The sequence below is a fragment of the Echeneis naucrates genome, chromosome 18 (assembly GCF_900963305.1).
Source record: "Echeneis naucrates chromosome 18, fEcheNa1.1, whole genome shotgun sequence".
Lineage (NCBI taxonomy): Eukaryota > Metazoa > Chordata > Actinopteri > Carangiformes > Echeneidae > Echeneis > Echeneis naucrates.
The window spans coordinates 11,172,724-11,185,678 of NC_042528.1; the positions used below are offsets into that span (position 1 = coordinate 11,172,724).

The 12,955-nt window shown below is 40.3% G+C and overlaps 1 protein-coding gene across 1 annotated transcript in view; it reads left to right on the plus strand.

Annotated features, from left to right (window-relative positions):
• nrxn2b (neurexin 2b) overlaps positions 1-12,955 on the plus strand; it is a 586,403-nt gene that overhangs the window by 1,697 nt on the left and 571,751 nt on the right. The window lies entirely within an intron of this gene.

The following is a 12,955-nucleotide window of genomic DNA, read 5'->3' on the forward strand; positions in this document are numbered from 1 at the left end:
ACTATGTCTCTCCTGAGTTCACTGCCTTACTCCAATTATCTCTTTTGCAGCTTTACCCACTCTCAGCACTTCATACTTCTGCACTTATCTCCCCCCTCTCCTTTGTTTCATCCTGTCTGCATCTCCACACTTCTTCCCTATGCAGCCATTAGAATTGACACGCTCTTTTCAGGGGTGGGGCCGCACACCCTTTCATCCTAAGTTATATATTTTTACATTTGTAGTACTACAAATATATCACCACAGCCTCCATTATAATTAATAGACTTAGTAGCTGTTACCTTGTTCTATGTGATAAAATGACTTGTAATTACTGAATCTTCAAAAGGTAGATAACACTTTGCCACAGTTAGACGCCAGTTGTTTGACGGCTTGCGTTTTTGTGCTGCTCTCAGATAAGCTTTGACAGCGCTGAAAAAGGAACAAACACAATATTTTGTTCAATTTTTTTCTCAGTGAATTGCTTTTGATAGATGAAGTAATATGAATAAAATTGGCATGGAGGCGCGATATCGATCAAAGCCTTTAAGTTGTCTTGATGTGGAAAGTCAAGAACAGTCCTCGGCAGTTTAGGATGGAGAGCCTGTAGCATTCTGTCTTTTGCGCCTTTTCTGAGGAAGCCAAAAAAGAAAGCACAATCCCTAACCCTCCAGTTCTGGTGGATGAGTACTTGCTGTTTAGAGACCCTATAGCACAATAAATGATGTACCGCTGGACAGCAGTATAGGTCTGTATCTTCTTTGCTCCTGCTTCTCGCTCTCTCACTCTCATATTTCACAGTTCCTTTAATTCTTTAAGCATCTTCTTCCTCCCTCCCTCTCTCTATGTGCACTGTGTCAGATTGCTGTATGGTTGCTGGAAGCAGATACTGCTGCCTGGCTCTTGGCTAAATTGAGAGTGGAATACCAATGCAACGCTACAATGACTGCAGGAAACATTTGTCCTTTTGAAATAGAGAGACAGTAAGATAGAGGAAGAGGAACAGGATGGAGGGTGGAAGTGAGCGGGAGAGAAATGGAACAAGACGAAATCAGAGAGGTGGGGGGAGCAATGACTAATCAACGGCTAGAAACAGAAGGGAGAGCGAGAAGGAGAAAGACGGCACAGAGACATTCATTTTCTCAGCGTTAATTTATTTTCAGAGATATTCTTTAGTTTGAGGACTGTAAAGTGGGTCATTATGGCTGACTGCCAGTACAGGGGTGTATTTATTCCTTTTATCTAACGCATGGGTGGGAATGTAAAGGTCTCTCTTTCTCCTTCTCCCTCGCATTTAGTTGGTTTTAAGACACTTTAGATGTCTGTACTAACAAATCCATGTCTTGCTGTGTTAGCTCAGTGGTGAAGGGGCAATGTCAAAGAAAAGCTTGTTTTTAAAAGGCTGCTGCCTGCTCACTTCAGATAGGGAACATTTTAATGATGAGATGTGGCACATGCAATATATTCATGTCTTGCTCAAGATTATTCATGATGTACTACTTGATCGTTTAGGCATTTAGCTGATGCTCCTCTTCAGAAATGCATAAAATCCGTGGAATAAACTTGCATTCTTGCAATGCTAAAACTACAAACAAGCAGAAAATAAATAGTGCAAAGCTCTCAGCACCAGCTCTATGTATTACTTTCACAAATATGCAGAAATCATGTCCATTCCAATATACCTATTGAGATATTTTTTTTTTTTTTTTTTTTTTTTGGTTCATGTTGCATATCTGTATTGTGAGGTATATTGGATTTCTGCTTCCCTCTCAAGGCAGAGGAAGAGGGGGTGGGTGATATGAAATCACTTGGTCCAGGAGAAACTGGAGTTTTTTTTTTTTTTTTTTTTTTTTAAGAGAAATAGGTAAACCGTTATTGCAGAAACAGGAGAAGTGAGAGATGTGAGCGCCAGTGTATTAGACAGGGGGAAGAGGCTGTGCGTCAGGTGGGAAACCTCCCTGGGGTCTACACAAGGGTGGTGGTGATGATGGATTGAGGAGCAATGGACTCTGATGAGCCTGACCTGGGCACAGGTTGGCTAGATTGACTGGAGGTGAAAAGCAGAAACAGATGTGAAGTTTGACAGTGACAACATGATTGGTTGATTGGGATTGTGACAAAATCTAATTAGTTTCCTGAAAACACCCAAAGTCACCTGACTGCAGCAAGCGGGAAGAGAGATTATGAGAGTGGAGGGGAGGGGTAGAAGAGGATCATCCAACTTGAACTAAAGCTGAGCTTAATTTCTAGTATTTTTAGATGAAGTAGGCTGTTGTGGGCAATGTTGTCTTTTAGTGAGATTTTTATGTCCATGTAATGAAATAAGTTTGATTCATCTGGCACTCAGCTTGAGGCCGAGACAAAGACAGACTTTTGTTTTTGGTTATTGTCACCATAAAGTTTATTTTGTTTTTCCCGGAAATGCATTTTATCAAGCTATTGACTCATATTCAGATGGAGAATTACATTCACAGTGATGGATGATTTTATCCTTTTCAGCCACTGCCAAATATAACTTCATTTGTAGTGCTCACAAAAACATTAAAAAGATACACTTGGCCATTTCAGCAGCGGTAGTTCCTGTAAAAGCTTCATTTCATATCAGTGGATTTTCCAGCATACCCACAACATGTTACTGTCATAGTTGGCATTCTGCTATTGGCATAATGTTCAAACAAATTTAAAATGTTATTTTTATCTATTGGCCTGTACTCAGAACCGAAGCAAAGAAAAGCTAACTGTGTGCAGGGTTTTATTAAGGAGAGATACTTCATGATATGTAGCAACTAGAATTTCTGTAAAAAATAGTAAACCTGAAACATTTGTCTCAAATGTATTATTCTAAACACGAACAAAAATCCAGTGTGGCCACCACTGCTAGCAGCAGTTTATCAGAGGCATGATTATTTGCAAAGGTGCCAAAACAGCCTTTTCGCATGTGGCTGAGAAGAAGCTCTAGGATGCGAGTCACCAAAACAATTGCAACTGGACTTTTACAGAATAAAATAAATGACTACATCAGTACATCAAATTGCAGGACATATTCTTCCTCCACAGAGAGCCAAGAAGGGGCATTTAAGGAAAGAGGCTGGTTGTAATTATATGAATGTATTTTGAGTTTCAGTAGATTTCCGTTTCAACTGTGAAATATTTTTACTTTCAAAACTGCATTTCGACACTAAAACCATTCCACCAACCCAGCATTAAAAGCAAAAAAGAGAATTTCAAAATATTTTGCATTTCTCACTTTGATATTAGTGTGAAAATAGCAGCTCTTTAGTCGCCCAGTACCCAAAACCAACTCTGATGTAAAAATATAATGTGTTGATATACGTTCTAGCTTCACACCCAAATGAAATGGCAGAAATCTCCTCCTCTTCCTTCTTCTCAAATGGGAGGTCGGCCTGCGGAGCAACTGGCGGCTATTGTTAGAGAGCAACAAATACTGTATTGTAAGCCATCACTAGGCATGCATCAGGCAGACTGTGGTCTGGATGCAACATTATTTACTAACCATAGCAGCATTTAGCTGGACATAACAGAGTGTAATTGAGAAATGGTGGTTTTTCTCAACCATGCTCTTTATTAATAGCCGCCGTATGCAAATAAATACGTCTTTGGAAGTGGCAGGCTTTGTTTTACACTTTAAAGCATTTGTAAAGGAGAATTGACACAGAAAAGCAGGTTCTAACTGTGAGGTCTTGCCCACAACATTCTTCCCATGCTTCCACAAGTGGTTGAGGGAGAAGATACAAGCCACAAAGGTGTCATTTACAAGAAATTTTTGTCTTCCAGACTTTTGTAATGGTGACTGTCAACTGCAAGTGAAATCTGAAAATTGAATAAGGCAGCCGAAGGTTTTGTAATTTACCGAGGTTTTGCCATCTCTTCTCCCTTAGGCATAGTTTTTTATCGTCTGTCTTGGCAGCTGTATCTTCTGTGGCATTCATTTGAATACCACTGATCTCGCTCAGCTGTTGGCGTCCCTCATCCATGTCTGCCACTAACAGGGCTCGGCATTTTGTACATTCATGTTAATATCGTTCAGGTGAAGTGGGAGGTTGTTGAAAACATCACAATCAGAATAATGATTTTTTTTTTTTTTTTGTGGATTTGTAAAAGCTACCTGGAACATTAACATGCTTAACATATTTGTGTGGGTGTATATTCCCTTCTGTACCCGTAGTTTCTCTTTGCCTTAACTTTACATTTGAAGTAGTTAAGGGCAAACATTGTCCTATTGTAATTAAAGCTGATGTGTGCCTCTGTGGACCATTTTTTTTCTATAATTAATGCTGACCCTGACTTTATTCTCTGCTGACCTCTGAGCGGCAATGCAGGGCAAGGCAGCTATAAGCTCTCAAGTTAGGGTAATTGGAGGTTAAATGATTTTGACAAAATGACTCCTGTGATATTTGTACTTTCATTTACTCAACAATCTGAAGAGCAAGTCAGGTTGCGGCTAAATTTGCATCATACTTGAAAACTATTTCCTCTTATCTTATTATTGTCTTTCTTCCTTTTCTTCTTCTTCTTCTTCTAAATATATATTTATTTATTTATTTATTTATTTATTTTTTCCAAGGCTCCCATTCTTGAAATTTATCATATATATATATATATATATATTTACCTCTGTGGCCACTTCCATCTATCCATAGGCAAATGTAACAGTCAGTGAAATTAATTACTTCAAAATGTTTTGTTTTTAAAGCCAGATGCTGTCCTTTTCAAAGCAGACAAGACGTAAAATCTTGAAATAGAAGCCAAGTCCAGTTCTTCTCTACTCCGTCCTCTGTGAATTTGATGTACAGGAATGAAGCCTGTACAAGAAATCAATACAATTAAAATCACAATATGGCCCGATGCAATATCCAAAATATTTCTTCTTCCAACTCACTGTAGCACATAAGTGTTGTGACACTACAGAGGGAACCCCAGCCTACAAATCATATGCAAAAATGTTTTATCAGTGGAAACGATATGCTGAAAATTCACATAAGAATGTTAACAAAGTAATCTTTCCAGTTATATAGCACACTGTACTATTTACCTTCAGTTTACCTTCAGACTATTACCGAAAATAATATCTGGTAATAATCTTTTATATGTTATCTTTCCATCAGTCTCTTTTATCTGTTTTTCCATCACTATTCATGAGGACAAAAAGCTGATGACACTGCCCTTTTCCACCAGTCAGTGCAAGCTAGACCATTCAAAAACAGCTGCTTAGCCCACCACTGTGCACTAGTCTCCAATTCACTTTCATCATCACTTTTTATATGTATTTTGGAATATAGCAGGAACTGGAGTCCCTGTGGAGCCCTGCAGTTAACTGGCCTGGGCCCTGCGAATCGGAAAGGCAGACCACCTCAATCTTAAAGCAAGAAGCCGTGACCTCAGGCGAGCCTTTAGCTGCAGAGTGAGAGCAAGCAGAGCTGCGTTCAGGGAGTCAAGGCGTCAGTTTGAAACACACACTGTCCTTTTTTATAGCCTGTGGAGATGTTTTAACACGGTCTGCCGTGAGCAGATGGTATTTTCCCCAACAGGCCTGACTAATCTGGGTTTATCAGCTGTTGTAATTCATGAACAACCAGAGCTCCATGCAGCTCTTAACACTGCAACACCAATGAAGTTGGCATTTAATAATGCTGCGGTTCTATGTCATTTGAAGTCGTGAACACTCTCTTTTATATTGAATAAGACTCAGACAGAAAGGTGAGCTCAATACGATGACTTCACCATTTGTCTTTTTATGTACACACGGTGAAACAGTGAACTGTTATTGAAAATAAACGTTTTAAAATGGCAGCCATTAGTCATCTTAAACGGTACATATAAAGCACATAAAGCATAGGAATAAAGCACCTATCATTGGCACAGTATCCAGTCTCTCTTTCAGGTGATTGATTTCCCTTCAGTTCTTGCTTTCTGTATCTGGATAAGTCGACAATAAGACTTTCCGCGACTAAATTGGCAGGTGTTGTTCGTATAGGGCACGGGCCAACTGAGGCTAAGTGCCGCACACTTACTGTCTTGTGCACTTTCAATAAATGGATGAGTCCTTTGAAATAAATTTGCACAGTAACTTTGAAGTAATTCAAAAGTTCTCTCACTTTTACAGAGGGGAAAAACCATTGGAAAGGGAATCAATTTGATAGTAAAATGTTGAGGGCATAAAACTATATACACCCAAACTCTGAGTAGATGTGCTAGGTGGCTGCAACTTTTATTCTTCCTCTCTGATCCTTCATGACCTATTTCTCTCCACTACACTGCATTGTCATATAAAGGCGTAAATATGCTGGAAAAAACTTTACGTTTAAACTGATTACATATTAGCTGTTGCTATCAGCTTTTCCCTCGCTACTTTCTTTTGCCTTTTGGCAAGAAAAATGCTCCAGTACCTGATGCTACTAACGACAATCTGCAGGATTGATCTACATTATACTTACCTTGATGCTCCTGGGATGTAAGGATGTGCTACGTAATACTTGATATGTCCCCAAATGTTGAATGAAGCGGGACATTGAATTTTAGTCGTAATGGTTGGGGTAGAACGGTGTGAAAATGGGCTGGAACAAAGAGCAGAGGACGCCAAGGAGAGTCATATATCATAGTGATAATTGTGTTCCCCAAAGGCATCCACAAAGAGAGGAGGTGGAGGAATTTGGGGCTGAGTGGGAGGCTGGGGAAAGGGGAACTCAATGTCTGATAATTGAACTTCCAATTAACTTGTCCTGTATACATAAATAGCTACAGTGCTAATGAGGGGGACTGTAGCTTTGAAGACCTTTCAAAAGATACTGCAACCTTATCGGCAATGAAGCTGACAGAATCCGAGCTGTGTCTTTTTGCCTTCACCAACCCAACTGCGCTGATAAAATCTAACAAAGCACTTCGCGCTTCAAGTCTGTGCTGGATGTGATTGCAGAGATCATTTTTGGTACTCATCAAAACTCTTGCATTATGTTTTCGCTGCCATGCCCCGCTGGGACATGGTGTCGGTAAAGTTGCTGTTGTTATCTTTCTATCTTTATGACTACTCTTCCCTCCTCAAGTTAGCCAATGAGCAATTTCCTCAGTTTTCATTGTGCGTTGGTTAGTATCCCATGGGCATAGATGGGAAGACTGCAGATATATTTTACTAAAGTGTTGGAAGGTTTTTGCCCTGCAGTCGCAGCAGCAATAAAATTAATAATTGACTTAATTATAGACTATTTATCCAAACAGAGCTAGCCGGGGCCATTGTAAACAAATGAGAATAAATAAAAGTCAAATACTAATCAGAAAATGTACATTATAATTATAATGAAAAATAATACAGCAAATGGCTCCAGTAGGGGGAAATTAGTGGAAAAAAACAGTGTGTGCAGAAAGCTTTGCACATCTCAATAAACAACAATAAATTATGGAATAATGCAAAATATAATATAAAGCAGATGTAATTACTGAATTGGAGGTGGACAAGCTCTTTTTTTAGGAGTCAGGAAAGCCAATTCTGAGAAAAGCCTGCTGAATCATAAGTGCCTGGGGTATTAAAGCATTTTTGAGCTATAACATTGACCTTGAGTGAACTAAAATGCAATATAAGGACAAATGCACTAAAGATAAATGACCTTCCTTCTTTCCCCTTTGTCAATCTTTGTCACAAATTCAATTCACATGACACTCCTTTTATATCACCATGTCCTGTGTTGGTGCCTTATGTTTTTTTTTTTTTTTTTGTTCTTTTTTTTTTTTTTTGTTTTGTTTTGTTTTTCTTTCAGATGTCAGAACATGTACTTAATTACTGTGTATTTCTTATTCTGGTTCCTTTTTAGTTACCTGCCATACCTGTATTTGACACTTTTGTATGAATCCTGCAAGTAATTTTTTTAGCCCATCCTTTTTCAATTGGACTTCTCTCCATGATTGTATTAAATCTCTTGAATCTTGTATTCTTTTTTTCTGTTTCATGTATCTCTGCTCGGAGCAGTTTATGATAAACCTATATCCACATGATTTGCTTGATGAGGATCTGCAGTAATCCCTTGTTTGCTCCTGTGGGGAGTAGAGGAGAGCCTCTACTCAGGAGGACAAAGGCGTTCTTAGAGCACATAGGGAAACAATTTCAAAGCCATGCCAGGGGACAATACCACATCTGATTCCCAATCATTAGCCTCCAGCATGGTAGCTACCACTCACCAACCTTTTTTCTTGTTGAGTTCTGTAGCAGTTGTAGCCTTGTGGAGTCTGCTAAGCTTCTGTGTGCTTCTTAGTCACTAACTTTGAAGCTGGTTGCCCCAAAGTGAGCATTGCAGTCAACTAGCTTCCAGTAACTTAGTCAGCTAAGTCTCAGCCTGCTGGCCTCTTGCATGCGTGTATGGCACCAGTATGCTAGCATTAATTTTGCACCGCAACTTTCAGAGCCCTGGCTGGATTCCTTCTGGTTGCCAAGAGTGGTGGAATCAAAAATTGGCCCAAAACTCCTCTAGTGTGAGCCCAGACCAATCTGCGCCTCAAATAAAACAATATACTCCAGTCTGTTTTGCAATCTAGCTTTCATTGATTTAAAGAAACAGTCTCTTTTGAACTGCATGAATATTCTCATGACAGATTGAATCTCCTTGAAAGTTTCTTCAAGAGTCAAGGAAGTGAGTGTTAAGCCCACTGAAGCACACTGTTTGTTGTTACTTGTATGATGCAATGGGGTCGTAGTGAAGGATGGGAAATCAAGTGAAGGTCTTCCTGGGAGGATGTCAATCAGATTTTTCCACCCCACCACCTTCCTCCCGCATTCCTCAGGTGAGTCTTTACCAGCATGAAATATTCCTGCCAGCGTGATTGGCTGTCACGTGCAATTAAAGCCTGCTCTCTAGCCTTGCTGTCGGTCTACAAATGGAAAAGTGAGCAGGAGGTTTGACTCGCACATTTCCCGTCATATGCCACTCGCCATCCAACCCCGCTGTGGCTAAGCTGCAGGAAGAATGGGAGACCCAAAGTAAAAACCCTAACAGGTGTTTATTTTTGTAAATTTTACTTTTAAAACTAAATTTTTCCCGGAGAAGTCCAAGGGTGTCACTGTAGAATTACCATGTAATTATAATTTAATGCACAGCATTTACAGATGAGACAATTATTGATCATTTAGTCTGAATTTTCTTTTAATAATAGATGAGAAAATCAACATGCACCTCGTTGCAATATATGCATTACAACACATGGCTGAAGTACATTAGACAGCTTTTCTAACGCAACAACAAAGCAGATCAATGAGGGATCCTCTAATGGCTTGTTCTAACTGTGTTGACCATGCGGCATCAGTGTTCTAATGGACTCACATCAATGGCTTTAAATTTCATATACATAGATTTTTGAGTATCCAATGCATGACAATATGCAATTAGACTTTTCTTTTTGCTATAATACCTTCAGGGTCTCCTGGCTATTTATGTAAGCTGTTAATTAACGGACAGACAGCCTCCCAGAAGCACCAGAGTGCTTCACCAGAGAGTCACCAGAGAAACAGCATAGTGAGACATGTTATTTCAATATCTGCTCCAGCATCCTGTCATTTGTGAGCTGACTAAGACCCTCGTATTTATATTTTGGTGGCTGAAACGCAAAACTTGCCATCTGCAAACTTTTCTGGTTGGTGGATTTCAATATGGATGATGAGAACAAGGAAGACTGCTCATATTCCGTCTGACTGCTTATAAAAAGTGCATTTTTCAGATACTGTAGGAAGTCCATTTAATTATTATTTTTTTTTTTTTCCCCGCTAATTCCTTTATGGTAGAACAGAATAGGGCTTTTCCGATGACAGGATGTTTTTGGTTTGAACCCTAAGCCTGAGGACTTTGCTTGGGTTCCCTCTCAGTCGTTCATAGTTGTTAATGTGAACGTTAATGATTGTTTGCATAGGTGATGGACCGTTGATCCATCCAGAGTATACTATTCCCTTAAGGCTGAGGTAGCACACCTGTATTAATATTATACAGGACTGCGGCAGACATGAAAATCCAAATTCACTATATTACCCAGTGCAGAGGACAATAAAGACTCCATATCTTCGCTCGGAAGGTGCATAGGATTAAGACTTTGTGGGAAATATCTTTTATGCATGACTGCGCATAAAAGCGTTTCACTATTGCTCTCCAGTCTTAGTCAGATGAATCCTTATGGTTGAGTCTGGTGATGTTCTATGTGACTCACACTTTTTTTATTACAGCGCTTTATAAGCACAAGTCCATTCTTTCGTATACAAATTCTTACTGTGGCTCCTGTAGGCAATATGTCGAGTGCTATGATGATGCCTCCATCAAATATTTATAGTTTATTGTTAGTTTATTGTTTTTATTGTTCGGGTATTGTGCCTAGTTTGTTTCCTGTTTTTATTGTAGTGTTTGCTTTGTCAGTACATCTCAGCCGCACAACAATTTCCAGCTGACTGGTAATTGTTGTTGTGTCAGTAGTTTTCAAGGGTCACCAGTGAAACCAGATGGCTCAATAAGTTTGCTCTATAGGTTTGTAGATGTTATTTTTCACAGGATGCATACAAACATAGAAGAACATGACTGACGAAGTTGACCACAAAACTACGGCTCTTTTGACCACCACCAGTCTTTTGATTACCACCACCTTAACAGCATTATACTTAGCAGCATAATTAGCAGATCAATGCTAAGTCTGGCTGTACTTTGCCATCCCATTATTCAACAAAACCTAAAGACGCTTTATTCTTCATGTTCATTGCTTGTCCTATTTTTGCAACAACATAGAGATACTCAACAATGTGTGTTGAGGGACAGAAAACAAAGTGATGAGATGAGTACTGTCCCATACACTCCTTAGCCCTCCTGAACTTTGTTTCTCAGTCAGACAGTTTTTCTCAGTGTCCCCAGGCTGCGGGTGAAAATGATGGCTGGCTGGATTGTGACTTATGAGAGATCCATGCATCAGGTGACTCCAGCAGCCCTCTCCTGGACAGCATGTGTTTGTTCTTTGGGTCAGAAACAAGATGCATGTGGAGGAGAGAGGATGGGGGCAGAACAGGAAGAGAGTGAATAACAGATGTGTTCAAAATCTCTGCTGTCCCTCAACCTCTTTCCTCTTCTTGGGACTCCACTTCAATCAAGCAGCCACCAGCCGAGCTTCAAAAGAAATCTGGAACCACCCCCCCCTTTGCTCGCTGTAGACCCCTGTTTCTGTAATATGACAACATTGATAAATGGAGTGGAAAAGCTTCTTATAACCCCTGCTGTGGAGTATAGCCCAGACTGTCTTGAGCCAATGTCAATGGAGGTGCAAAATGCCCTGCTCCACATTCAGCGGGAAAGGGGGAAGCTTTGAGCACAACATGTGGGACTCAAATCGAGTATCCAAAGAAGCCACCACCACTGATTTCTGTGCAAATACTTTGGCATTCATTGACATTTATTTATTTAGCATTCCAAACAGACGGGACCACCTATGGAGTTAATACAGCACTGGTGACACCAAATTGCTAAGAAATGAGGTCTGATTGCTGATGTGTCTACTGCTGCTACGCCATCACTCAAGTTGCAAGCTGTTCGTGCTTGTGGCTCATCAGTGCTCTACCGTCTCGCAGCTGAGCGAGACTTGACAACATCAAGGATGAAACTTGGCTGCTTGATTTATTTACATCTGCACAACTTCCAATTTGACTTGAGCAATTTTTAATGAAATAACCAGGCTTAACAAAGAGCTGGGGTAATCTGTCTAATTTTTTCGGTCTCTGCTAGGAAAAATAGCAAAGAGATTTTACAAAACTGCAACATGATTCCCCTCCTGCTCTCAGTCGACTAAGCCACCGTTAAACTCGGCACGTGTCGGTAAACTGGTGAATCACGCTGATTTCCCTGTTCTGGGGTTTGCCAAGTGAGTAAATATGACCGGTCCTGTTTGACCTGAAAGGTTGAGATAAGCGAACGGCGCCAACTACGTAAGAGTTCTGCCAAAAGTGGATACTCATCAATCTCTTAGCAGGGAGTGGGACACTGGGGGAGAGCAAAGAGAGTACAAGGATGTTAGGGGAGGAGTTTGGCTAATTGGAGGACAGAAAAGCTCTGTGTGCTATAACTAATTTAAATGATCTAACACCTTTAGAGTAGGCTTATATCGCTGATGGACTACATAGGGTGATATTTGTATGGGGGAAATAGAGCTACTTCAGGGGTACATTATGAATGCAGAGGCGACAGGCTGGAGTGCATACATTTGGGGGATATGCGTACATCTCAGCTTGTTCAAAGCCTCAGTGGTGGGACTTTCAGCATGGTGCCTGTGTCTCAGAGACACGTTGACAAATGGTATGAGAAATATCCACAAAAACAACAAAGAATCCAACAATAGCATTGTTTCTCAGTGTTTGTGAAGATGTTTTACCTTTTCATCCCCAGTCTGTTTTACAGGCAGAGTCAACGTGATAACCAAGAGCAAGAACACGGACTATGTTTTCACATCCTGAAGTGATTGTAATTATTATTCAATCTTTCCAGGGCGGCTTAGTAGTTAGCGCTGTTCCCCCACAACAGGAAGTTTGCAGGTTCAGTTCCCAGGCCTCTTAGTTGATTCTAAATTGTCCATAGCTCTGAGTGTGAGTGGTTGTTTGTCTCTCTCTGTCTGTGGAATGGCGACCTGTCCAGGGTGCACCCCACCCATGAGCACACTGAGAGCTTGGATTGGCTCCAGCAAAACCCAGAAACAGATAAACGAATGACTTCAATCTTTTCATGCTTTGGGAGGACTCGTCATGACATGGTGCCACATTTATTCACAGCCACATCCTTCTCAGCAAGAGGGACTTAATCACACATTTCTATAAACACACAAACACATTGACACACATCCTCTGGCGTCACCGCTCAAAAACCAAGCCAGGAAGTTAAATATTGACTCACAGTCTTCTAATTAAAAGACTTTTTGACTGTCAGAGCCTGAAAAGGACACATAGTACACTAATTGTAAATGG